Raw genomic sequence first — 24,823 nt, 5'->3', positions numbered from 1 at the left:
AACAGTATTCACTATGGACTTTCAGATCTAGCTTATTATTTTCATTGTTATTGCTTGCTGTGAACTTTAGAATGAATTAAGATCATGAACGAAAAGCTTGTTACTGCCATAATATTTAACTGCATCATAAAGTATTTGCTATTATACTTCCAAACTAAAAGCGCTGTTGATGATGTGGCAAGCTTTCATATTTTCCTGTGGACGTGAATGGGCACAATGCTCTTTTTGTTCCATTAGGATTAATAGCTCTGTGTCTTTGGGGTAGGATTTTCTGTTAAAGGAATGTACTTCTGTTTCATGAAGTCTACCCATCCATTGTCTGTAACTGGTTTGTTTACATTACAGTTGGCTCAAAATCCACATTTTATTATAGCCCAAAGTCCAGTGCTTGACCTTCCCAGGTGGAGTGGCATAGCCTTTCTGCTCCTTCGTCTGTTCAAACAGGCCTTAACAGCAGGCCTCTGAGAATGGCTGCCATTGTTCAGAATGTAATCTGTCTTGTATAGCCTCTTTCCAGGGTCTGAAATTCAATGTTACCTACTTTAGCCTTCACTTTAATTGGCCTGTTTACACTCTTTACTTTCTGCTTAGTGATTTGCATGTATGCAATAAAGAAAGGTTCTCTTATGTGCTACAGTATTCATTATCAAGTACTTCTTCAATTGCAAGAAGGTCAATGGTACTCCTTTCGTCCTTTATTTGACAAAATGAAGGGGAGTGGGGTATTATAACAGTTTCCAAGCTAAGATGTATCTATATTGACTTCAGCAGTTTAGCATCAGAAATCAAACCAAATCAATCTATATCTTTTTAAAAAGCAACAGCAAAAAGGGACCATTTTAAATATTGTGAAGTTCGGAGAGTAATTTGATTCATTTCACATTTAAAGGTGAACCTACCTAATGTGCACTTTTTGAAACAATACGCAAACTGGAAGACAGGCATCCTTCAGAGTTCCCACTTTTGCAGTGCAGTTAGTTCTCCAGCCAAGTAATGTACACAAAAATGCATGAAATGGGATGAAGTGAGCACAAAAACGCATAAAAATAACTTACACAAATGCAATGTTAAGGGAAATTGCTCTGTGAAAATATAAAATTCACACTAAAATCCAGATGGGTTTCATGAGGACTTTTTTCTTACAAAAAATTACAAACTGTTGTGTAAATGTGGAAAACTGAACTTAAGATGGGAAAAATGGGAAGGGAAACCAAAAACGACAGTTTTGCTCATCCCAAAAGTGAACCCGGGAAGAAATATTATCCAACATTGACAAGTGTCATTCTTAGTGTCTTGCTCTCACTTCTACTCAGCATTCACAAAAGAGTAGTTCTTAAGTTATGTGATGTATTGTTCTCTTCCAGTGTCAATTTCTTCTATGCTTGTTTGATTTCTTGATGATGCATTAACAGAATGTCCTTTTTCTGCTTCTTACTATGTGCTATTAGCAGTCATGCAACATGTACTCTTTGAAATTTGGCCTTTTCAGAGGAATTAAATGTGCCTCTTGCTCCCACCCGCCCCCCAACTGCATTTGTCATGGCCTTTTCTCAGATTTATGTACCCAGTAAGAGATTCAAATTAAAGGGGACATTTAGAATATGTTCTCATGGTGTTTTAATCAGAAATTCCTCAGTGTTGTAAAGATGATCTCATCTAACTTCCATCTTGATTATATTGAGACATCTACCAGAACTTCACTTCCCAATGAAGGACCTTGCAGTGAAGAATTTACTCTCTGTGGGACTTTGTGGGTTACATGTCCAAGGGCTGATTCAGACAAATATAAAGAATGGAAGTATTAAATTTATAATCCATATACATGACTGGCAGGGGTTGAGACCAAGCGAATTAGAGCAAAAATCTCAGGCTGCAAAATTGTCCATGGAAGTTTTCACAATCCCAACTATCATGTCATGACAGTGAAGGTTAGAGCTCTACATTCCCTTTAATTCATTCCCTTTTAATATATTCCCTTTAGTGGGCTGGGTATTTAAGAGCGGTAGTCTTGTAATCTGGGGAACCGGGTTCGAGTCTCCGCTCCTCCACATGCAGCTGCTGGGTGACCTTGGGCTAGTCACACTTCTTTGAAGTCTCTCAGCCCCACTCACCTCACAGAGTGTTTGTTGTGGGGGAGGAAGGGAAAGGAGAATGTTAGCCGCTTTGAGACTCCTGAAGGGGAGTGAAAGGCGGGATATCAAATCCAAACTCTTCTTCTTCTTCTATTATTATTATTATTATTATTATTATTATTATTATTATTATTTCATACCATTTCCATTATGTTGCTAACAGACATTAATCATGTTTACTGAGAATCTAGAGCAAGAGGCTAAGGATGCAGTTCTTAGACAGGGAAGAGAGAGGGAGAGCTAAAGGTGAAGATAATTGTATCATCCAAAGTGGCCAGGCCATGTTGGCAGGCTGAAAGTAAGAGCAGAGCAGTGTGCTCTTCTGTCCTTTACCATGTATTTCCTTCCCCCCTTTTCCATTTTCCTTCCTAACAGCAACACCTATACTCTGTTGCCAGGACTGGGGAGGTTTATGTGACACAGCATGGAGAGTTTGGGTCCCTCTCTCTCTCTCTCTCTCTCTCTCTCTCTCTCTCTCTGGGGCATACCTCTTTCTGCCCATCATTAGCAAGGGAGATCACATTCTACCATATGATAGGAATGCCTTCACAGGGACCATAGGATTGCAGAGTATGAAGAGAGGACAGGGTCTGTCCGAGTACATATTATACTAAATAGATCTTAGTCCACGCGCAAACAGGAGTCATGGTTGGGCTTGGGACTTAAGTGTGTGAGGAAGGGGGCCTGCAGCAGTCCCATTGAAATCTCCGCCCTGGCCAACTCAATGCTGCTCTTTGCTTGAGGAGGAAAGCTCCCATTAGTGGCTTTGAATTGGGGACTGACCCTCCAATGAAAAGTAGCAGGTTGGGCTGAGTGACAATTTCCATCTGGTGAGGGGAATGGTTAAACTCCCTCGGTTCACCTCTTGAAGTTCCAAGTATAATTGACCTTCCTTCCTGGTCAACTCATTGACCTCATCTTCAGTGGTGTATTAAGCTGAATCTGTGCACAGAACCTTCCAAAATGCCACATACCGGTAATTTATATCTGTTATTTAGCTCCCCCCCCCTTCAAATTCCACATAATTTATATCTGTTATTTAGCTCCCCCCACTTCAAATTTGGTGGCTTACAACATAAATAGACAAATAACCAAGGTAAAATGCTAAAAATCAGAAATATGCTTGGTTGTATCCATAGACTATGGAAATATTATAATAAAAATATTAATAGAAATATTATTATTATTTATTACATTTATGTGTCACTTACTACTAAGCCACCATCCTGATTAGCAGCACATGCCCAGCCATGAGTATTGAGAGATAAGTCCTGCTAAATTCAATGGGCCAGTGGGGTTAGGATTCCATCTTCAGTTTCCATTTGTCCCACATTGCCAAGGAAGTTCCACATCCATCAATCATTTTCACAAGAGCTTTGCTGCCTCTAGCAGAAATGACAACATTCTGCCAAACTGCTTATCATTGGACTAATGTAGTTATCAAGTTCAAGAACTGCTTAGGTTGTAGAATCAGAATCCTGTGTGACAGGTACGTTATGAAGTATATTTTCCCTTCATGTCTCACCCCAAAGAGCAAGCTACCTCTTTCATCTGACAGAAATATGAACACTGTCGATAAACATTGAAGCAAAGCAATGAACACCACAGCTCTGGCACAGGACATTCTAAACAGTCAAGAGCTTGAAATAAATTTTAAAATTTTTTAAAATGTCCAGTAGCCCCTTAGCGACCAACTAAGTTTGTTCTGGGTATAAGCTTTCGTGTGAAAGAAGTGTGCATGCACATGAAAGCTTATATGGCCTCGGTCCAGTATACCTGAAGGAGTGTCTCTGCCCCCATCGTTCTGCCCAGACACTGAGGTCCAGCACCGAGGGCCTTCTGGTGGTTCCCTCCCTGCGAGAAGCAAAGTTACTGGGAACCAGGCAGAGGGCCTTCTCGGTAGTGGCACCCGCCCTGTGGAACACCCTCCCACCAGATGTCAAAGGAAAAAAACAACTACCAGACTTTTAGGAGACATCTGAAGGCAGCCCAGTTTCGGGAAGCTTTTAATATCTGAAGGACTATTGTATTTTAATATTTTGTTGAAAGCTGCCCAGAGTGGCTGGGGAAACCGAGCCAGATGGGTGGAGTATAAATAAATAAATTATTATTATTATTATTATTATTATTATTATTATTATTATTCCCAGAGCAAACTTAGTTGGTCTCTAAGGTGCTATTGGACAATTTTTTAAATTTGTTTATTTATTTCAACTGCGTCAGACCAACACTGCTACCCACCTGAATCTAGAGTCAAGAGCTTGATGGCTCATTACATTTTAAAATCTAAAGGCACAGCGCTCTTGGATACATGATAAGTACTGGACAGTATTGAACTCTTCCATTTATATCACTAAAAGAATAAGCATGGTAATACATAAATTGTTTTAAAAATACTGTAGGGATTAAGGTGCTACTCTCAATATGCGAGCAAGTTTGGAAAACTCAGCAGTGGTCAGAGGATTGGAGAAGATCAGTCTACATACCAATCCCAAAGAAGGGCAGTGCCAAAGAATGCTCCAACTACCGCACAATTGCATTCATTTCACATGCTAGCAAGGTTATGCTTAAAATTCTACAAGGCAGGCTTAAGCAGTATGTGGAACGAGAACTCCCAAAAGTGCAAGCTGGATTACAAAGGGGCAGAGGAACCAGAGACCAAATTGCAAACGTGTGCTGGATCATGGAGAAAGCTACAGAGTTCCAGAAAACATCTACTTCTGCTTCATTGACTATGCAAAATAATAATAATAATTTATTATTTATACCCCGCCCATCTGGCTGGGTTTCCCCACTCTGGGCGGCTTCCAACAAAACACTAAAATACAATAACCTATTAAACATGAAAAGCTTCCCTAAACAGGGCTGCCTTTAGATGTCTTCTAAAAGTTTGGTAGTTATTTTTCTCTTTGACATCTGGTGGGAGGGCGTTCCACAGGGCGGGTGCCACTACCGAGAAGGCCCTTTGCCTGGTTCCCCGTAACTTGGCTTCTCGCAGTGAGGAAACCGCCAGAAGACCCTCGGCGCTGGACCTCAGTGTCCGGGCAGAACGATGGAGGTGGAGACACTCCTTCAGGTATACTGGACCGAGGCCATTTAGGGCTTTAAAGGTCAGCACCAACACTTTGAATTGTGCTCGGAAATGTACTGGGAGCCACTGTAGGTCTTTCAAGACCGGTGTTATATGGTCTCAGCGGCCGCTCCCAGTCACCAGTCTAGCTGCCGTATTCTGGATTAGTTGTAGTTTCCGGGTCACCTTCAAAGGTAGCCCCACATAGAGCACATTGCAGTAGTCCAAGCGAGAGATAACCAGAGCATGTACCACTCTGGCGAGAAAGTCCACGGGCAGGTACCAGATGGAGCTGCGTACCAGATGGAGCTGATAAACAGCTGCCCTGGACACAGAACTGACCTGTGCCTCCATGGACAGCTGTGAGTCCAGAATGACTCCCAGGCTGCGCACCTGGTCCTTCAGGGGCACAGTTACCCCATTCAGGACCAGGGAGTTCTCCCGCCTCCTGTCCCCCCAAAAACAGTACTTCTGTCTTGTCAGGATTCAACCTCACTCTGTTAGCCGCATTTGTTAGCATTTGTGTTGACCACAGCAAACTATGGCAAGTTCTTAAAGAAATGGGAGTGCCTGATCACCTCATCTGTCTCCTGAGAAATCGCTATGTGGGACAAGAAGCTACAGTTAGAACTGGATATGGAACAACTGATTGGTTCAAAATTGGGAAAGGAGTACGGCAAGGCTGTATATTGTCTCCCTGCTTATTTAACATATGCAGAATTCATCATGTGAAAGGCTGGACTGGATGAATCCCAAGCTGGAATTAAGATTGCTGGAAGAAATAACAACCTCAGATATGCAGATGACACAACCTTGATGGCAGAAAGTGAGGAGGAATTAAAGAACCTTTTAATGAGGGTGAAAGAGGAGAGCGCAAAATATGGTCTGAAGCTCAACATAAAAAAAACTAAGCTCATGTCCGCTGGTCCCATCACCTCCTGGCAAATAGAAGGGGAAGAAATGGAGACAGTGAGAGATTTTACTTTTTTGGTCTCCATGATCACGGCAGATGGTGACAGCAGTCACGAGATTAAAAGACGCCTGCTCCTTGGGAGAAAAGTGATGACAAACCTAGACAGCATCTTAAAAAGCAGAGACATCACCTTGCCGACAAAGGTCCGTATAGTTAAAGCTATGGTTTTCCCAGTAGTGATGTATGGAAGTGAGAGCTGGACCATAAAGAAAGCTGATCGCCGAATAATTGATGCTTTTGAATTATGGTGCTGGAGGAGACTCTTGAGAGTCCCATGGACTGCAAGAAGATGAAACCTATCCATTCTGAAGGAAATCAGCCCTTAAGTGCTCACTGGAAGGACAGATACTGAAGCTGAGGCTCCAATACTTTGGCCACCTCATGAGAAGACCCCCTGGAAAAGACCCTGATGTTGGGAAAGATTGAGGGCACAAGGAGAAGGGGACGACAGAAGACGAGATTGTTGGACAGTGTTCTTGAAGCTACCAGCATGAGTTTGACCAAACTGCAGGAGGCAGTGGAAGACAGGAGTGCCTGGCGTGCTCTGGTCCATGGGGTCACGAAGAGTCGGACACGACTAAACAACTAAACAACAACAAGGGATTCCCACACAACACACCCTCAAAGTGCCAGGGGGAAAACCTGTGAAAGGTTTGGCTGGGTACTTTATGAGAACTGGACTATTAGAGGTCATGCCATTATTGAGCTCTTCTCTCTAGAGACTCCTGTAAAAATGTAAAACCTTTAAGCAGTCAACATCTTCGCTGCCTCACAAATGTCCATGATCAAGCTTTTTCTCTTTCTTTCTTTCTTTCTTTCTTTCTCTTTCTTTCTTTCTTTCTTTCTTTCTTTCTTTCTTGTTTTCACAGTGGGGGGGGGAGAGAAATAACATGCCTGCTCTATGTTATTTAAACGATATTTTACGTATAGATAAGTATTGTGCCAAATTTCAGCCTTGAGTAAATTAATTTTTATTATGAACTTTTATATCCTGGAGAACAGTAGTAAATATAAAGGGAACATTGCCAAAGCGTTAACAACATTGGTGTTAACACGCATTGCTATAAATACATGCTTAAAGTCTGCGGCAATTAGCAGCTGACCGGAAAGATTAATACGGGGGGCCCTTTGCCCACCTTTACGGGATGTAAATTAACTCTCTTATCGATCTTGTATAAGCATGGCAATGTGTTAACTGTTAAAAATACTGTAGGGTATAGGAAATTAATTAGGGCACTAGCCTCAGAAGTCATGCTAAGTAAGGATTTGTAAGCATTTTTAAAGTGAAACTTGTTTCCAGAGGTTTGCACTGCCAGCCATAAAAGTGTGATCCTAATAAAACCTCAGGCTGACATGGTAAGGCGGAAGCAGGACCCTGCAGCTGAAAAACAAATATTTGTTTTTAATGGTAGGCTGTGAGAAAATATGAACTCTTAATGGCTTCCACCTGTCTTGGTTTAATTTTTATTTTCCTTTTTACAGTATGTGTAGCCTAATTATTAGGCTTCTGGTATTTGGGTATATTTGAATGTTGGGAATGGCAGGCAGAAGCTGGAAACTTCTTTCTTGTTCTTGGATGGGATTCCTGCTGCATATAAACAGCTGGTAGAGTATCTTTGCAAATTGACTTGCAGTTCTGATTAACAACGAAAGGGTGCATTTGAACTGGCTGAAGATCTTTTGTTAAATCTCAATATGTTTTAAAATTGAAACAATACAATCAGAAGCAAGCACCGCTGAGTTCAGATTATATTCAGGAGACCAGGCCTAGGATTCCAGTTATGCCAATTCCAATAAATTGAGTGTGTGAGTCTGGGTGTGGGTGTGGGTGTGGGTGTGTGGGTGTGTGTGTAACAGTGGATCAGTAAAGCTGCCATCAACTGATGCTGTCATAATAAGCTGCTGCATGTCAAAATTACACCACCCAGAATAGCTGTGAAGCATCTTTCATAGAGTGGGACACAAAAGCACCACAGCGTGCAGCAACTGTGTCCAAAAAAAAAAAAAAATCCAGCCACTACCCATGGCAACATATATTGCATACAGTTCCATGTAGTAGGCTCAAGACAAAAAGACAATGTTTTACTAAAGGACAAAGAAGTTGCTTTCTTTCCCAGATTTGTTGCTGTAAAACTACAGGAACATTATTTCTTATGTAGTGGGGCTACTAGCTGAATCAGCAGCAGGAGAAGTAAATAATTATTGCAAAATTATAAGCATCAGCAGTGCAATGGAAGTTGCTCTCATGCTTCTGCATTATATTCATAAGTGTAATATTTTTGAGAGGCTATAATAAGTTCATTTGTTGCTAGTAGTAGGCAAGATGCAGCTAACAAATCTGCAGAACCACAAGAGCCTAAATTTTTTGGAATGGCAGGACAGAGTTTGGGATTTACTGGTAGCCAAGGCAATTGCTCACCAATTAGAGTTGCAAGATGTAACATGACTCCAACTTTCTGTGTGCCTGGATACTATTCTCTCTATCATTGGTATCTGCCCCAATACATATATACATACATGCATGATTTTATTTGTATGCCGCCATTCCACAGTGCAAACCACTCAAGGTGGCTTACAACATTAAAAAAAAACCCCTAACTACAACATAAAAATAGTTATAAATAATAAATAAAACATTAAGAATACAGAACTGTAGCACCCTGCTTGTGGTTAACGCTTAGCTGGAATGAAATATTCAACGCAGCAATAGAGAAATTAAAATAGTAATTTATTTGTCAGACAAATAAATATGAGGCACAGTGGTATATGGTTACCAAGCTCTGGCCTGGCCTCTTGCCATTCTGGCCAGCACTTATATTTCCTTAATCCAGCCCCCTTGCTCCTCCTGTGGCTGCCTCTGTCCAATCAGCCTGGTTGAAATTCCTATTGGCTGTTTGCTAGAACCAATCACAAAAGATACACCCATTTCCTCTTGCCCTTTTATGGAAATCAAAAAGCTATATATTCTTCTATCTATAAATGACAAATAAGTAGTAATATATCTTACATGTGTCTCAACAAGGAATCTTAATTACCAGCTCACCTCTTGCCCTCCTTGCCCTATTGCCTTCCAAAACAGATGATTAATCTTGAATTTTTATCTTAAACATATGTCAAGGATTTTGAGTTCACATCAACATTGAGAGATCTCCTTCATTTGAAGGTTTCTAAACAAAAGGCCTGACAACCATATATCAGGAGTGCTCGATGGCGTCTCCTGTCTGACAAGGGGGGGGGCTGGTGGCTGATGGCCCCTGTGATCTCTTCCAACTATATGAAATAAGAATCTAGCATTTCTTAAATCCTTTGCATAATTATATTTAAGCTAATATATTTAATACATAAATAACCTTTTAAAAGGAAAAGAAATCTTAAAAGGATCTTAGTTTAAGAAAGAAACAGCTTTTGAAAAGACTTCCCAAAAATGTTCTGTTTCTGCCAGCCAGACCAGTTGCTTTTCACTGCTCTTGACCTTTCAACCTTAGGAAGAAGATATGGCTCATTTTACTATTTATCCACTCTTAATTTGTAGGGTCAGTGTAACCTTGGCTGTCAGCCTGTAATTCCCTTTTTACGACTTTGAGAATTGTTTTCTGCTATAAATCAGGGGGGCCCCTTGTCTAGGAGTAAAACATCTTGCCAAGGTTTTTAGGCAGCTGGTCTTCTGCCTGGCATGAAACATTTTAAGCTCATTTTTAAAATACAAGCCCTGATTAAACATATAAGCTTTAATAAAAATGCAAGCTTATGATTAGATGCCTCAGAACCAAACTGAACAATTTCCACATAAATCACAATATCTAAAGAAAGATACAACCCCCCCCAACATCTACTACAAACAACCCCTCACAACAAAACCCACCAAACAACGCCCCCAACTGAAGAATCCATTCAGCTTCTGTAGCTGGAGTCAGTCTGGGCCACGCCCCCTCAGGCCAGATGGGAAAAGCCAGCAATGCAAGGAGCAGGGTATTCCAGGACGCAGGGCCAAGATGGTCTCCAGTAGTACTGCATGCATGCCTACATATCATTTGAAGCTCTATAACTGAAAGTACACTATAATCTAGGAGTAGCCATAAGTAGTTGGAATAAATACACTTTAATCCATGGTGCACTGAAGATATTGTGGACTTCAACGCCCACCATCTTTGGTCTTCTGTATGAGCTTCCACAATGCTAGGTCTTCCATTTGAAGCACCATGTTGATGTATCACTTCCTACTTCAGCACTATGCTAGCCCAGAGAGATGTCTTTTAAAAAGTAAAGGTAAAGGTACCCCTGACCATCAGGTCCAGTCGTGGCCGACTCTCGCTTTATTGGCCGAGGGAGCCTGCATACAGCTTCTGGGTCATGTGGCCAGCATGACTAAGCCGCTTCTGGCGAACCAGAGCAGCGCACAGAAATGCCATTTACCTTCCCGCTGGAGCGGTACCTATTTATCTACTTGCACTGGCATGCTTTCGAACTGCTAGGTTGGCAGGAGCAGGGACCAAGCAATGGGAGCTCACCCCATCGCGGGGATTCGAACCACCAACCTTCTGATTGGCAAATCCTAGACTCTGTGGTTTAACCCACAGCGCCACCCGTGTCCCGTCTTTAAAAACGCACATACAAAGAAAGCTACTCACCTCCCCTTCCCTCAATTTTTTGAACCCCTCCAATGCTATTGTTTTCTTTATGGAATGTGGAGAGTGACATTTTTTTAACATGGCTGCCAGATAGGTCAGCTATATTCACAGGAAGATGAAGAACAGAGGGCAAAGAATTTTGAAACTGCGTATGTAATATATTAACGTATGGTTGAGTTAAGCTGTTCTACTAAAACAAATGTTTTTATTTAAAAAATCAGCATGTCCTATGACTCCGTGAAACTATTGAGTGAGGATTGTAATATTAGTACTCACGGGATCTAAGATGGTTAATAACTCTAAAAGGATTACTAGCGTTAGTACTTATTTTTCTTGGCACACTGGAATTCCGACAGTTCACACCATGAAAGTGCTTACACATAAACTGTGGACGGTTTTTAAAAAGAAAGGCTTATGCTAATAATATTTGTGATTTCTGAGCCTATTGCTGGTAGCAACCATTGAAAAAAAAATGACATCATCTTTGACCCCAGCAATATGGGTGACAAATGTAAGAGGATTAGTAACTGTTTTCTACTGGGCTTTCATGCAAGTTCTTAGCTTGTCAGAAATGATTGCCTTATAAGCAAAGTGGTAAATATTAAAAAGTCTTAAGACGCTGGCAATTTTAAGAACTGCTGTTAAATGTTGTTCAGCCACGTATCTGGAAGCCAATGCCACAGAAGAACATTCCAGGGTGTTAGGGGACTATAACATTTATATTTTCCAAAACATTTTAAGCAGCTAAAATTGTTGCCGTAATGCCATAACTTCTTGTTCTGCCCCTTTTCACAAGGAATAGAAGCATAATAATACTCCTTCATGTTACTCTACATAATAATACTCTGGCATAGACTGAGTGTGAAAAGTGTACACAAAAGACACATCCTAGATGGCACTTCCATGTCATGTTTTCACTTCTCTCCCCATAATGTGTGATTCCCTGTGGCATTTTGGCATTACCCGCCCCCTCTAAGAGCAGCCAAGGATGTGAAAAGGACATGGGGAAATGCATGATCTGAAATCGTCATAAAGTAAATATAACTGTATCTATTGCAAGAAGAGAAAGGGTCACTTAGCCCATAAGCAGCTGGCAACATCCTTACAATAGGCTATATCCAGCCAAGTCATACTCAGTGAAGACTCATAAAAATCAATGAACATAAGTTACTTAAGTCTGTCCATTTCAGTAGTTCTGATCTGCGACCTACTAACATAGCTGTCAACTTACAGATTTGAAAATAAGGGACCAGCAGCCTTGAAAATAAGGGACCAGCAGCCAAAATAAGGGACCTGCACCCTCAGCTGTTCCAGGCACTCCAGTCTTCCTGTCCTCCTGCAGTCTGGTCAAACTCATGCTGGTAGCTCCGAGAACACTGTCCAACCAGCTTTGTAACCAGAGGTTCAACTGAATAGAATCTGAATCACACACACCACAAGGCCTATGCAGCCTCAACTTAAGATGGCTCCCCGGCCTGGCTTTGCACTGCAAAGTTTGCAGCAGCATGTGCAACAAAATGGTGTCCAGCATTCAAAAAACCCCTCAGCTTGCATTAACTAGCCACACACAAGGCATGTAAACTCCACACACACACCCCGTCGTTCTTAGACTCCTTTTTGGGTGAGCAACACAGCCAAGCAACACAGTTGGAGCCTCCCTCCTCCCTGGCCGGCAGGGAGGGAGGGAGAGGAGCTGCTTCCTTTGAAATTTAAGGGACATCCTTTAAGGGACATTTAAGGGACATCCATCAATAAGGGACAGCAGCGGGATATGGCGCTGGAATAAGGGACTATCCCTTCAAATAAGGGACACTTGACAGCTATGCCTACTAATGTCTCAGTGTGCTTTCTGGCATATAAAAACATTAAAAACATGCTAAAGAATATGGAGTTATATGCTTTGAATTTTATTTTTATTTTTTTTAAAGAAAACCTTTAACAGAGGTGGGTTTTTTAATTCAGGGAAAAAGAAACATGTACTAATAAGTTTATTTGCTTTTAGAAGAAAGGAAAAAAAGCTCAAATCATTATTTTGCTTACCACTCTTTTTTTTGGGGGGGGGGAGGTGGGGAATAGAACCTCTCCTGGGAATATAGTTAATATTTTGCTGCATTTTCTCTAAGTACAGTGGTACCTCGGGTTAAGAACTTAATTCGTTCTGGAGGTCCATTCTTAAACTGAAACTGTTCTTAACCTGAAGCACCACTTTAGCTAATGGGGCCTCCTGCTGCTGCCGTGCTGCCGGAGCACGATTTCTGTTCTCATCATGAAGCAAAGTTCCTAACCCGAGGTACTATTTCTGGGTTAGCGGAGTCTGTAACCTGAAGTGTCTGTAACCTGAAGCGTCTATAACCCAAGGTACCACTGTATTCTTTTTCATTTTATTTATTATTTATTAAATTAGAATATTGCCTTTGATCCAAAGCTCTCAGGGTCGTTCACAGCATAAAAACACAAGATAAAAATACAAAATACGTACCGTAATAAAAGCCAGAACAAAAACAAAGCGAACTAATAACCCCACCCCCCCTCATGATATGATAATGATTTCTTAAAACATAGAAGGGTCACAGATGAGCCATGGGGGGGGGGTGTTTTTGTTTTTGTTTTGTTTTCTTCTTAAGCCAAAGTGCATTACTGAGAAACTGTCAGCTTACATACCTGATTGATTTTCAGTTCTAAAATCACCTCTGATGTGACATTGCCATTCAAACAATTGGCAATCAAGTCTGAGTCCAGTTCCCCTTTCCTACTTTTTAAAACAGCTGCAGCCCTGACAGCCTTGTTGGCAATTTGATCCTAAACATCTAACTGCTAACTTTCAATCTAGTGAATTAGAAAAAAAACAAATATTCTAAATATTCTCTAACTAGCGGGGTGCAAGTGACTGGGCTCAAGCAGTACAACAAATGCTTTCCTGAAAAGCCTTTTAGTTAATCCACAAACATTTCAAATTTAGGAAGCTGTGGTGTTGTTCTTCCCATTACATGATGGCTGCATTCTAGTGCGCATTACTTTCAGCACGTTTAAGTGCATTTAATTTTGTGTTGCATTGCAGACAAAGAGACACATTTTGAAAGTGCTTTCATTTTTGCAGCTACATTCATTCATGAGGTACACAATCTGTAATAAGGTGCCACATCACATATATTTCTACCGGTGTTGGGGCCAGGAGTCGGCTTCACCTGCTGAGCAGCAGCCTGAAGAAACAGAAGAAGAAGTGACTCCACCGGCTGCTCATCAGTCTTCTTGCTCCTGGTGAGAAACAGGAGCTTCCAGCCTCAGCCAGTTTCTGGAAACAACATTCGTAATTCTAGAAAAGACCTTGATGCTTCTTGCAACCTTGGACCATCAGCTTTCTTGATCCCTGGAACATCTGACTACGTGAACTGAGATACCCCTGACCTTAGGACTGGACTGGACCTTGTATACGGACTCCACCTCCAGGCAAGTACCCCCTGAAATTCATCTGGTTGGCTGACTTCTCCCTCCCCTGAGCTCTGTTGTGGCTGGCAGCAGAGGACTATGACAACCAGAGCCTTTTACAATCTTCTGAAGCACATCCTTTGACGAACACATTCAAATCTCTTCTCATTCAAAGCTAAGTTTAGACCAGTGAAGAAATGCCGGACCAGTTCCTCAAGTCAAATGGAAGGTTTTGACTTCAAGGTGGAGAGTGGAGTGTTCTCTTTCACCAGTAGAACAAATAAAGTCCTTCACTTTAACTACACTCCCCAGAATTATTAGAGAAAAATAATGTGCTCTATACGTGCTTTAAAGTTATAGTGTGTATGCACTCCTAGAATTCCCTGCCAATTGCCACCCTCCAACTAGCAATATTAAATTTAATTTCTGTAATTATAAAAATATTTAAATACCATCATAAAATATCATGATTGTGTACAACAATATAAAATAATATAAAAACCATTAAAAGCTGTACAGAACAATAATTTAGATGACTGGTGGCTACAATACTGACAAATATGTAGCTAAGGTTTAGTGTCCATGTTTTGTATGGAGATGGTCCTCAGTAGCACCTCCCGTTTCAAAGGTCTTAGGTAGCAGGGCTCTGGCCAAGATCTTTATGAGCTGCTACCAGCCAGAGTAGACCAGTGTACGTAGTTACATGAGCTAATGGTTGGACACAGTGTGAGGAAGCTTCATGAACTGGCTGCGTGAGCAACTCATGGACAATGGGGAAGACTGGGCAGCAGAAGCATTATTTGTCCAAGTCTGGCAAGTAAAGGATTGTGTTGGAAAAGTAAATTGTTACAGAGCAAAGAATAATCTCAACACTGGTTCATTTTAAGATGCAGTATAGCCAATTTAATATGATGACAGCTTCAACCTAATTTTCTTGCTCTTCCCATTTGAAAGGGATAAATTGAGGCACTTTTTCTTGGAATAGTTTTAAATAATTGATTATTGTTTACCAGTGTCGGGTTTCTTTTTTGATGTTTGTCACATTGTTTTTCAGGCTGAAAGTGTTCAGTTTCATAGGAGGATTGTTTTGTCTTCCCTAAATTGACATCTTTCAGTTATTTATATAAGGCAAACCCTAACCTGACTGCAGTTGATGGGGGGGTGTCCTGTTGCTTCGTTAACATCTCTGCATGATGTCTGTAATCGTGGAAACTCATTAACATATTCATTAACAGTGGTGGAACCTCTATATCATGGACTTAAATAGGCCCACCATGACTTCCTATTTGGCCTGCAAAGCCACTTGGAACAAGTCACAGCCACCTGAACTGATGCACTTGCCCTTCTTCTGATGGGAAATGCTATGTGGTGGGGGGTGGGGTCAAAAATGAGGGATCAAGGAGGGTCAATGGAGGGGAGTGAGGGTCAGTTGAGGAGGGCAACCAAAATGGTCAAAGGCCTGGAAACGATGCCTTATGAGGAACGGCTAAGGGAGCTGGGCATGTTTAGCCTGGAGAAGAGGAGGTTAAGGGGTGATATGAAAGCCATGTTCAAATATATAAAAGGATGTCACATAGAGGAGGGAGAAAGGTTGTTTTCTGCTGCTCCAGAGAAGCGGACATGGAGCAATGGATCCAAACTACAAGAAAGAAGATTCCACCTAAACATTAGGAAGAACTTCCTGACAGTAAGAGCTGTTCGACAGTGGAATTTGCTGCCAAGGAGTGTGGTGGAGTCTCCTTCTTTGGAGGTCTTTAAGCAGAGGCTTGACAACCATATGTCAGGAGTGCTCTGATGGTGTTTCCTGCTTGGCAGGGGGTTGGACTCGATGGCCCTTGTGGTCTCTTCCAACTCTATGATTCTATGATTCTACATTCCTCAAATGAAAACAGGGACATTTCTCACTCCCCTCAACTGACCCTCCTTGATCCCTCATTTTTGACCCCACCCCCCACCACATAGCATTTCCTATCAGAAGAAGGGCAAGTGTCACCACCGCTACACCAGTGGGGCACAGCACACCCACTCTCCACCATCCTCAGATGAGATGGAACAATGGGTCCACTTGGACAGACGCCATTCAAAATATCCCCACAATAGCATACACATTTCTCCAAAACAAACCAAAGAAAACCCCCACAACACTGAACAGGTTCACACAAAGGAAAAGTAGGCAAACTATCCTCATCCCTATCCCCACAAACAAACAAACAACCACACCCTGGGCCCCCAATCCCTCTCACTACCAAGGAAATGTAATAAACGAATAGAAAGAGAACCTACTCAGTTGACGCTGACACAAAACCCCATATGTACACTATAGAAACCCCATATGTACACCCCTCCTCTTCCTCCCCAACCTTATACTGTACTCAACACTAATGTCTCACAATGTAACCGATTTGTAAAAAGGACTGTACAACCTGAAAAATGAGACAAGGCATGTACTTTTGTAAACCAATAAAATCTTTAATAATTCTTTTCAAGGGGGAGGAGTGCTAGCTTTTACATGTCAGCATGCAGGGGGTGGACTAGATGAGCCTTGTGTTCCCTTCCAGTTCTACAGTTCTAGGATTTCTTACTACATGTTCAAATAGAATTGAAGTAGATTCATATTCTGATGAGGATTTGATTACCTGTGTAAGCAAAGCACCATGGATCTACATACATTGAGCGGCATCAACTGAATCTATTTGTACACTCTTAATTTGTTACAAAAACTCCACTGACTACTTAATGTGTGACTATGGTGCTATGTGTTGAATTGTAAATATTTATTTAGGGGGAAAATATGCATAGTAACCAGAAGTAATATCTTCTCACTTTAGGTATGAACTTGGGTTGGTTTGGGGAAGCAGCACGAGATGTGCAAACCAAGAGCAGACTTATCCCATGGGATTGCAAATTGTGGACTAATTATACTGATTGTATTGTGATGATTGGTTCCAAGCAACATGGCTATACTTCAGGTGAAGACCTTGCCCTACCCTAAACGTTTATAAAAATGAAGTTATTCGCATGATGAACAGGAAGCATGAGCACAGATGAAAAATGGGAAGATGGATGCTTTATTCTCACCAATTCAAAATGGCCCAGCATATAGTCATCACTAAGAGAAAGTAAGTGACTTTCAAGAGATAGGCATCTGAACGGATGGAAGAAAAGCAGCTTGTACTCAATTTGTGTTAATGTCTGCCATCCGCATCTATTGTTTGGTGTCGCCATTGATTAAGTGCTGTGAAGTGGAGAACTTGCAAAGTGCTTCAGAATCAACTGGGATGAAGTACAACAGTTAATGGATCTGAAGCCTGCATATGCCACATCTGGTGAAGAGCTGTAGACTTATAAAAAATGACAGATTGCACAAAAGAAATAAAATATAGTGCAAGGGTAAAGAGCTTGAAAGAGAACGCTGACAACTCAAAGTTAAAGAAAATGTACATTGACAAGAAAAATCTCAGGTTTCTACATAGCCAAAAGGGTAAAAGGGGAGGGGCACCTCTCAACACAACAAAACAAAGACTGCGGGACAAAGAATGAATAAAAAGAGGTATTTTAGCAAGTATGGAAGACCAGGTGCTGCAATAGCATCAACTTAGAACTGAAGATGGCCATGGTCCAAAAGGCTGGGGCTTGCTTAAACTCCCAGGTTTGATATTTGGACGTTTATTGACAGATGTCCTTTGCCAATGCTCACATAAGACTATGTTACAAAATGCAAAAGGTAAGACTTTTTTTTTTATCCTACTGGTAACCTATCAAGACACACACACACACACACACACACACACACACACTCTATATATATATATATATATATATTCTGTAGTTGGGAGAGGAGGGAGGAACAGTTGGTCTTAGAAAGTATTTAAGGCAGACTATTAAAACCACAATACCTTGTTTTTCGAAGGCCTTCCCTACTATGCAAGAAGAAGTGCACTTGATTACACCCATAAAAGACATAAACAGTCTCAGCAGTCTCTTAACCCAAATTAAACTGAGCTGAAATGCCTGATTGGAGGAGGGAGAATAAGAGATTGTGCAGCTCAGTCCAATTAATGCCCACAATGTGCTAGAAATTGTGCACAACAGAGAAGTGCCATGGTATCAAGCCATGCTGGGACAGTGGGCAGCCCTCCTGATAGAGGGCTAGATAGAGTGCTAAAATGCAGCAGGCCGTGACTCTCAACCTTTAGTGGGGCAAAGACAAAACAAAGCTCCCTGAATTTATACCAGACTTGGCCAATCCAGAGGTCTGCTATAACCCATCTATCCTAGGCAGTGATGTTAAAACCCTTGCCTGACAAATCCTGAACCAAATCAGACAGATTCAGAGAAATTTGAGGATCTTCTGAGATGAACTGAGTCATCCTTCAAGGTCTCTCAAACAAAACTGAGTTGTTTCTGAAACCTTGAAACTTTGGATTTCCCAGAGAATTCAAAACCTTCTCCCTTACATCATTACATTCTGCCAAGATCTCTGTGTAAGTTACGTAATGTGAGCTGTAGGGCAAGTCCAAAATGGCCCCATGGGTGAAACAGGGAAGCCTACCAGACCTAATTAGTCTCACAAGCTGGAGGTTCCTCACTGCTGGTTTATAGGGCTGCAGCCTAAATCTCCTTTTTAAATAGGGTCTTCTTTGAACTGAATGAGAAGCTGCTGCTATGAGCTCACTTCTCATGCAGGTACTGAGAAGACACATCAAAGGGGAAGGAATAAGGCAGGGTTTCATGGCTGGGTTGAAGGGCTGTATTGGAGAAGGGATTATAGGTAGCACACGCCAAGGAAGAGAGAATGCTGTGGTGATCCAAAAGAAGAAGGGAAGTAATAGTGCCACTGTATTCTGCTCTGGTTTGACCTCACCTGGAGTACTGTGTCCAGTTCTGGGCACCACAGTTCAAGAAGGACACTGACAAACTGGAACGTGTCCAGAGGAGGGCAACCAAAATGGTCAAAGGCCTGGAAACGATGCCTTATGAGGAACGGCTAAGGGAGCTGGGCATGTTTAGCCTTGAGAAGAGGAGGTTAAGGGGTGATATGATAGCCATGTTCAAATATATAAAAGGATGTCACATAGAGGAGGGAGAAAGGTTGTTTTCTGCTGCTCCAGAGAAGCGGACACGGAGCAATGGCTCCAAACTACAAGAAAGAAGATTCCACCTAAACATTAGGAAGAACTTCCTGACAGTAAGAGCTGTTTGACAGTGGAATTTGCTGCCAAGGAGTGTGGTGGAGTCTCCTTCTTTGGAGGTCTTTAAACAGAGGCTTGACAACCATATGTCAGGAGTGCTCTGATGGTGTTTCCTGCTTGGCAGGGGGTTGGACTCGATGGCCCTTGTGGTCTCTTCCAACTCTATGATTCTATTCTATGATTCTATGATTCTAAGAAGTGGATTGGGGTGGCAAAGTAAAGTTGGAGAGAAAGTTGGCTCCCAGCATTCAAGGTAAAAACACTTTCCAGCAAAACGAGATGCATGGAGAAATGAAGAGAACAAAGGAAAGTTGAGGACCATGCAGAAACCCCAAAACCTGAATAAAAGAGTAGGAGAAAGCATGTTGCAATCAATTCATCTGAGATGGTTTTTCAAGTAGGTCTTCCTGGAGGTACATCCAAGGGCCTTTCTCACCCTAAGAGTTAAGAAACAGATGGGCTGAGAAAAGTAGTGTGATGGCCTGGGATTCCGATTCAGAGGCTGAACCAGAGGAATCCCGGCCTGCACAGGAGTCCCCGCCTCCAGGGCCGGCTGAACTGGGGCAAGGCCTAGATTCTGAGGAGCCTGCACCTGTGTCAGATCCTCAGGAGCAGGCACCAGGTGAAACCATTCTGGCCCCAGAGGTGCTTGAGGACTCAGTGTCTACAGGTGAGCCTCCTCCGGGGCCCAGTAACCCTTCGGCCTCTCCTGAACTGCAGAGGCTTAGGGCAGAGAGGCGAAGGGAACTGGTTGCTCCCAGGAGGAGTGCTCGCCTTAAGGCCAGAGGAGGCGGGGCTCCTGGGGGCCGGGACCGCCCCTGGCCTTAAAAGGTAAAGGTAAAGGTACCCCTGCCCGTACGGGCCAGTCTTGACAGACTCTGGGGTTGTGCGCCCATCTCACTTAAGAGGCCAGGGGCCAGCGCTGTCCGGAGACACTTCCGGGTCACGTGGCCAGCGTGACAGCGCTGCTCTGGCGAGCCAGAGCCGCACACGGAAACGCCGTTTACCTTCCCGCTGGTAAGCGGTCCCTATTTATTTACTTGCACCCGGAGGTGCTTTCGAACTGCTAGGTTGGCAGGCGCTGGGACCGAGCAGCGGGAGCGCACCCCGCCGCAGGGATTCGAACCGCCGACCTTTCGATCGGCAAGTCCTAGGCGCTGAGGCTTTAACCCACAGCGCCACCTGCGTCCCTAGCCCCTGGCCTTAGAAGAAGATAAAGGTCAGTCAGCCCGGTCCCAGGTTGCGGGAGCAACGTCGTTGTTGGCTTCAGATCTTCCAGTGTTCCTGTTCCCTGCCCGGCCTCCTGCTCCTGACCTTCCAGCGTTCCTGTTCCCTGCCCGGCCTCCTGCTCCTGACCTTCCAGCGTTCCTGTTCCCTGCCTGGCCTCCTGCTTCTGACCTTCCAGCGTTCCTGTTCCCGCCCGGCTCCCAGTTTCGGACCTCGCCTCTCATCTTGTGAACTCTGACTACGACCACGGTACCTTCCCCCCAGGACCAGCACAGTTTGCTCCTGCCACACCCGCACTCCCCCTTCGTTGGGGTGCGTTCGGGAAGAGCCAGAGGCCATGGCTGACCAGGCAGCTGAGCTGGTGGCATTGGCCCAGGAGAACCAGGCCTTGACCCACACCGTTCAGCAGCTAAGCGATGTGGTTGCGGCGCTTCAGCAGCGGTTGGAAGCCTTTCCAGATCCTGGGGCCGACGCCCTAGCTCCAGGCAAGTACCCAGTGGCCTTGCCAGAGAAATTTGATGGGACCCAGGCCAGTTTTCCCATGTTCCTCGCCCAGGCCAAGTTGTACATTCAGGGGCGAGCCCGGAACTTCCCTGACGACCGCACCAAGGTGCATTTTTTAATCAGTTTGTTAAAGGACCAGGCGGCCAAGTGGGCTTTGCCACTGCTCCAGCAAGACTCTCCTTTGCTAACGGACTATGTGGGGTTTTGTAACCACTTAGAGACTGCGTTTGGTAACCCTCTGAAGGAGAGCCAAGCCAATCGGGCAATTCGTCGGTTGAGACAGGACAAGTCCACAGCCACCGCCTACGCCACAGAATTTCGGCTGTTGGCACAAGACTTGTCTTGGAATGACTCTGCACTACGGGACCAGTATCTTGAGGGACTGTCGGATGAGATACTGGACCAGTTGGCCATGATGGATCGTCCCACCACACTGGATACCCTCATTCAGCGGAGCCTGCAGATAGACGATCGGTTCGAGGACCGTCGCCAGGCCCGGGACCGCCAGCACTCCCGGCTCCTAGCGCCAGTCCTTCCCAGCAGGTCCACGCCCACAGCCGAGTTGCCAGTCGAGCCAACGCCGCTTGGGGCTGCGCGACCTTGGCTCTCCCCCTCGGAGAAGTCGTGGCGTCGGGAGGGGAACCTGTGTCTTTACTGCGGTGGGGGTGGACATTACGCCCGTTCCTGTCCCGAGAAGCTACCAGTCGCAGGGAGACCACCAACCTCGGAAGCCGAAGGCCCTAGCAACATGGGGTCCCAAACCATGCAAGAAGGGCCCTCACCAGTGGAATTGCGACATCTCATGGTACCGGTGCGTCTCCAGGTGGGCCCTGGATTCTTACCCACGCTTTGGTAGATTCGGGGGCAACCCGCTCCTATATGGACGCTGCCTTTGCCGCTCATCATCAGGTGCCACTTCAGAACAAGCCAGAACCGGTACAGGTGGAGGCAATTGACGGACGGCTCCTGCGTTCGGGTGCCGTCACTCGGGAGACCCAGCCCTTGGTCCTGTGTCTCCAGCAGCACCGGGAGGTGCGAACCTTGGACATTGCCTCCATGCCCCGGTTCCCCCTGGTGCTCGGAATGGACTGGCTGGAGGCTCACAATGTTCAGATTGACTGGGTCAAACGGACCGTGCACTTCCCAGACCCATGTTCCCATGCTCAGTCCGAGATGCTAGCGGCCGCACCCATGGAGGAGGCAGCACCCACGCTCCCAGCCGTGTACCGGGACTACCAAGACGTGTTCGAGGAACGGGGGGCAGACCAGCTGCCGCCGCATCGGTCTTTTGACTGCGGCATAGACCTCCAGCCCGGAGCGCCCCTACCGTTGAGTCGCTTATACTCTCTAACAGAGCCAGAGCGCGAGGCTTTGCAGGACTTCTTGCGCAAGAACCTGGAGCGTGGTTTCATTAGGCCTTCTACCTCGCCCACCGCTGCGCCAGTGCTCTTTGTTAAGAAGAAATGTGGGGAGCTCCGCCTTTGCCATGATTACCGGGCCCTGAACAAAATTACCATCCCAGACCGGTACCCCTTGCCCCTTATTTCGGAGTTGCTGGAGCGGGTGCAAGGGGCGCAGGTGTTCACCAAGCTAGACCTCCGGGGGGCCTACAATTTGATTCGGATCCGAGCCGGGGATGAGTGGAAGACAGCATTTGGGACCCGGTACGGGCAGTTCGAATACCTGGTTATGCCCTTCGGTTTGTGCAACACGCCTGCTGTGTTCCAACAGTACATCTACCACGTGTTCCAGGACTTGCTAGACAAGTACGTGGTGGTGTACTTGGATGACATTCTGGTTTACTCCCGTGACCCGGCTCGCCACGAGGGTCATGTCCGGACCGTGCTGCAGCGCTTGCGCCAGCACCGTTTGTATGCAAAGCTCAGCAAGTGCGAGTTCCATCAGCGGTCTGTGGACTTCCTTGGTCACCGACTCTCTCCAGATGGGGTGCAGATGGATCCTGGGAAGGTGGCAGCGGTTCGAGAATGGGCGGCACCTCGGAACCGCAAGGACCTACAGCGTTTCCTGGGGTTCGCCAACTATTACTGGACCTTCATTGCAGACTATGCTCATCGCACCACCCCATTGACCCGGCTACTGCGCCCCAAGACGCCGTTTTCCTGGGACAAGGAGGCAGAGGAGGCGTTTCAGGGGTTGAAGGCCTGTTTCCAGAGAGCGCCGATCTTGCAACATCCTGACCCCTCTCGACCCTTTGTGGTGGAGACCGACGCCTCCAGTACGGCTCTCGGTGCCGTCTTGTCTCAGCAGTATGGACCTGAAGCGCCACTCCTACCCTGTGCCTTCTATTCCCGCCAGCTCCTTCCAGCGGAGCGTAACTATACCGTGTGGGAGCAGGAACTACTGGCCATCAAGGTGGCCTTTGAGGTCTGGCGCCACCATCTGGAGGGGGCACGACACCCGGTGGAGGTGAGAACCGACCACCGGAACCTGGAGTACCTCCAGACCACCCGCAATCTGAACCAAAGGCAGATCCGGTGGGCGTTGTTCTTTTCCCGGTTCCAGTTCCGGATCCGCTACATCCCTAGCTCCCAAAACCAGAAGGTGGATGCCCTGTCCCGGAAACCTGAAGACAACGCAGACACGGTACAGCAAGCAGTACCCACCACGATCCTACCACCAGCTGCATTCCTGGCCACCCAGGAGGCAGAGCCACTGCAGGCTCGGGTGCGGGAACAGCAGCGGGTCGACGCTTGGGCCCAGGAACGACTCCGGGAGCTGGCTGAAGGGTCCAGCCCTCAGTATCCGGGGCTGGTCTTGCATCAGGGCCTTCTGCTGCACCACGGTCGCCTGTACATCCCGCCAGGGCCACTGCGGGCTGAGGACCCATGATGCCCCAGCAGCGGGGCACTTTGGGCGGTATCGGACCACCCATCTGGTAAGCCGTGAGTTTTGGTGGCCCCGCCTGAAGGCTGACGTGGCTCGCTACGTTGCTGGTTGTGATGTCTGTCGGCGGGCCAAGGGCCCTACCGGGCGACCCCCCGGTCTACTTCAGCCATTGCCAGTTCCACCACGTCCTTGGCACACGGTTTCGCTGGACTTTGTAGTGGACTTACCCCCGTCTCGTGGCTGTACCTGCCTTCTAGTTTTCTCCGACCATTTCACTAAGATGGTGCACTGTGCCCCCTGCCCATCTGTACCCACAGCCAAGGAAACCGCTCAGCTGTACCTGCAGCATGTCTTCCGCCTGCATGGCCTACCTGAGCGTGTGGTGTCCGACTGTGGTGTTCAGTTCACATCCCGGTTCTGGCGAGCCTTGCACCAGACCCTCGGGACAGAGGTCTGTCTCTCGTCAGCCTACCACCCACAGACCGATGGCCAGACAGAACGGGCGAACACGGTGCTGGAGCAGTACCTCCGGTGTTACTGCAGCTACCAGCAGGATGACTGGGTCGACCACCTAGCATTGCCTACAACAACGCGGTGAATGCGTCCACCCAGCAGACCCTGTTCCAGGCCAGTTACGGTTATCATCCACGGCTGTTTCCGGATGTGCTGCCGGCATCCGCGGTCCCTGCGGTGACGGAGTGGCTTCAGGAGCTCCAGTCCCAGCAACAGCTTTTGATGGAGCAACTGCACCAGGCCAAGGAAGCGTACAAGGCCCAGGCCGACCGCCACCGCCAGGTGGGGCCGGAACTTCACGTCGGTGACCT

This window comes from Podarcis cretensis, assembly GCF_951804945.1.
Source record: "Podarcis cretensis genome assembly, chromosome: 11".
Taxonomy (NCBI): domain Eukaryota; kingdom Metazoa; phylum Chordata; class Lepidosauria; order Squamata; family Lacertidae; genus Podarcis; species Podarcis cretensis.
The sequence above is the reverse complement of the archived record's forward strand: the minus strand, read 5'-3'. Positions refer to the sequence as shown.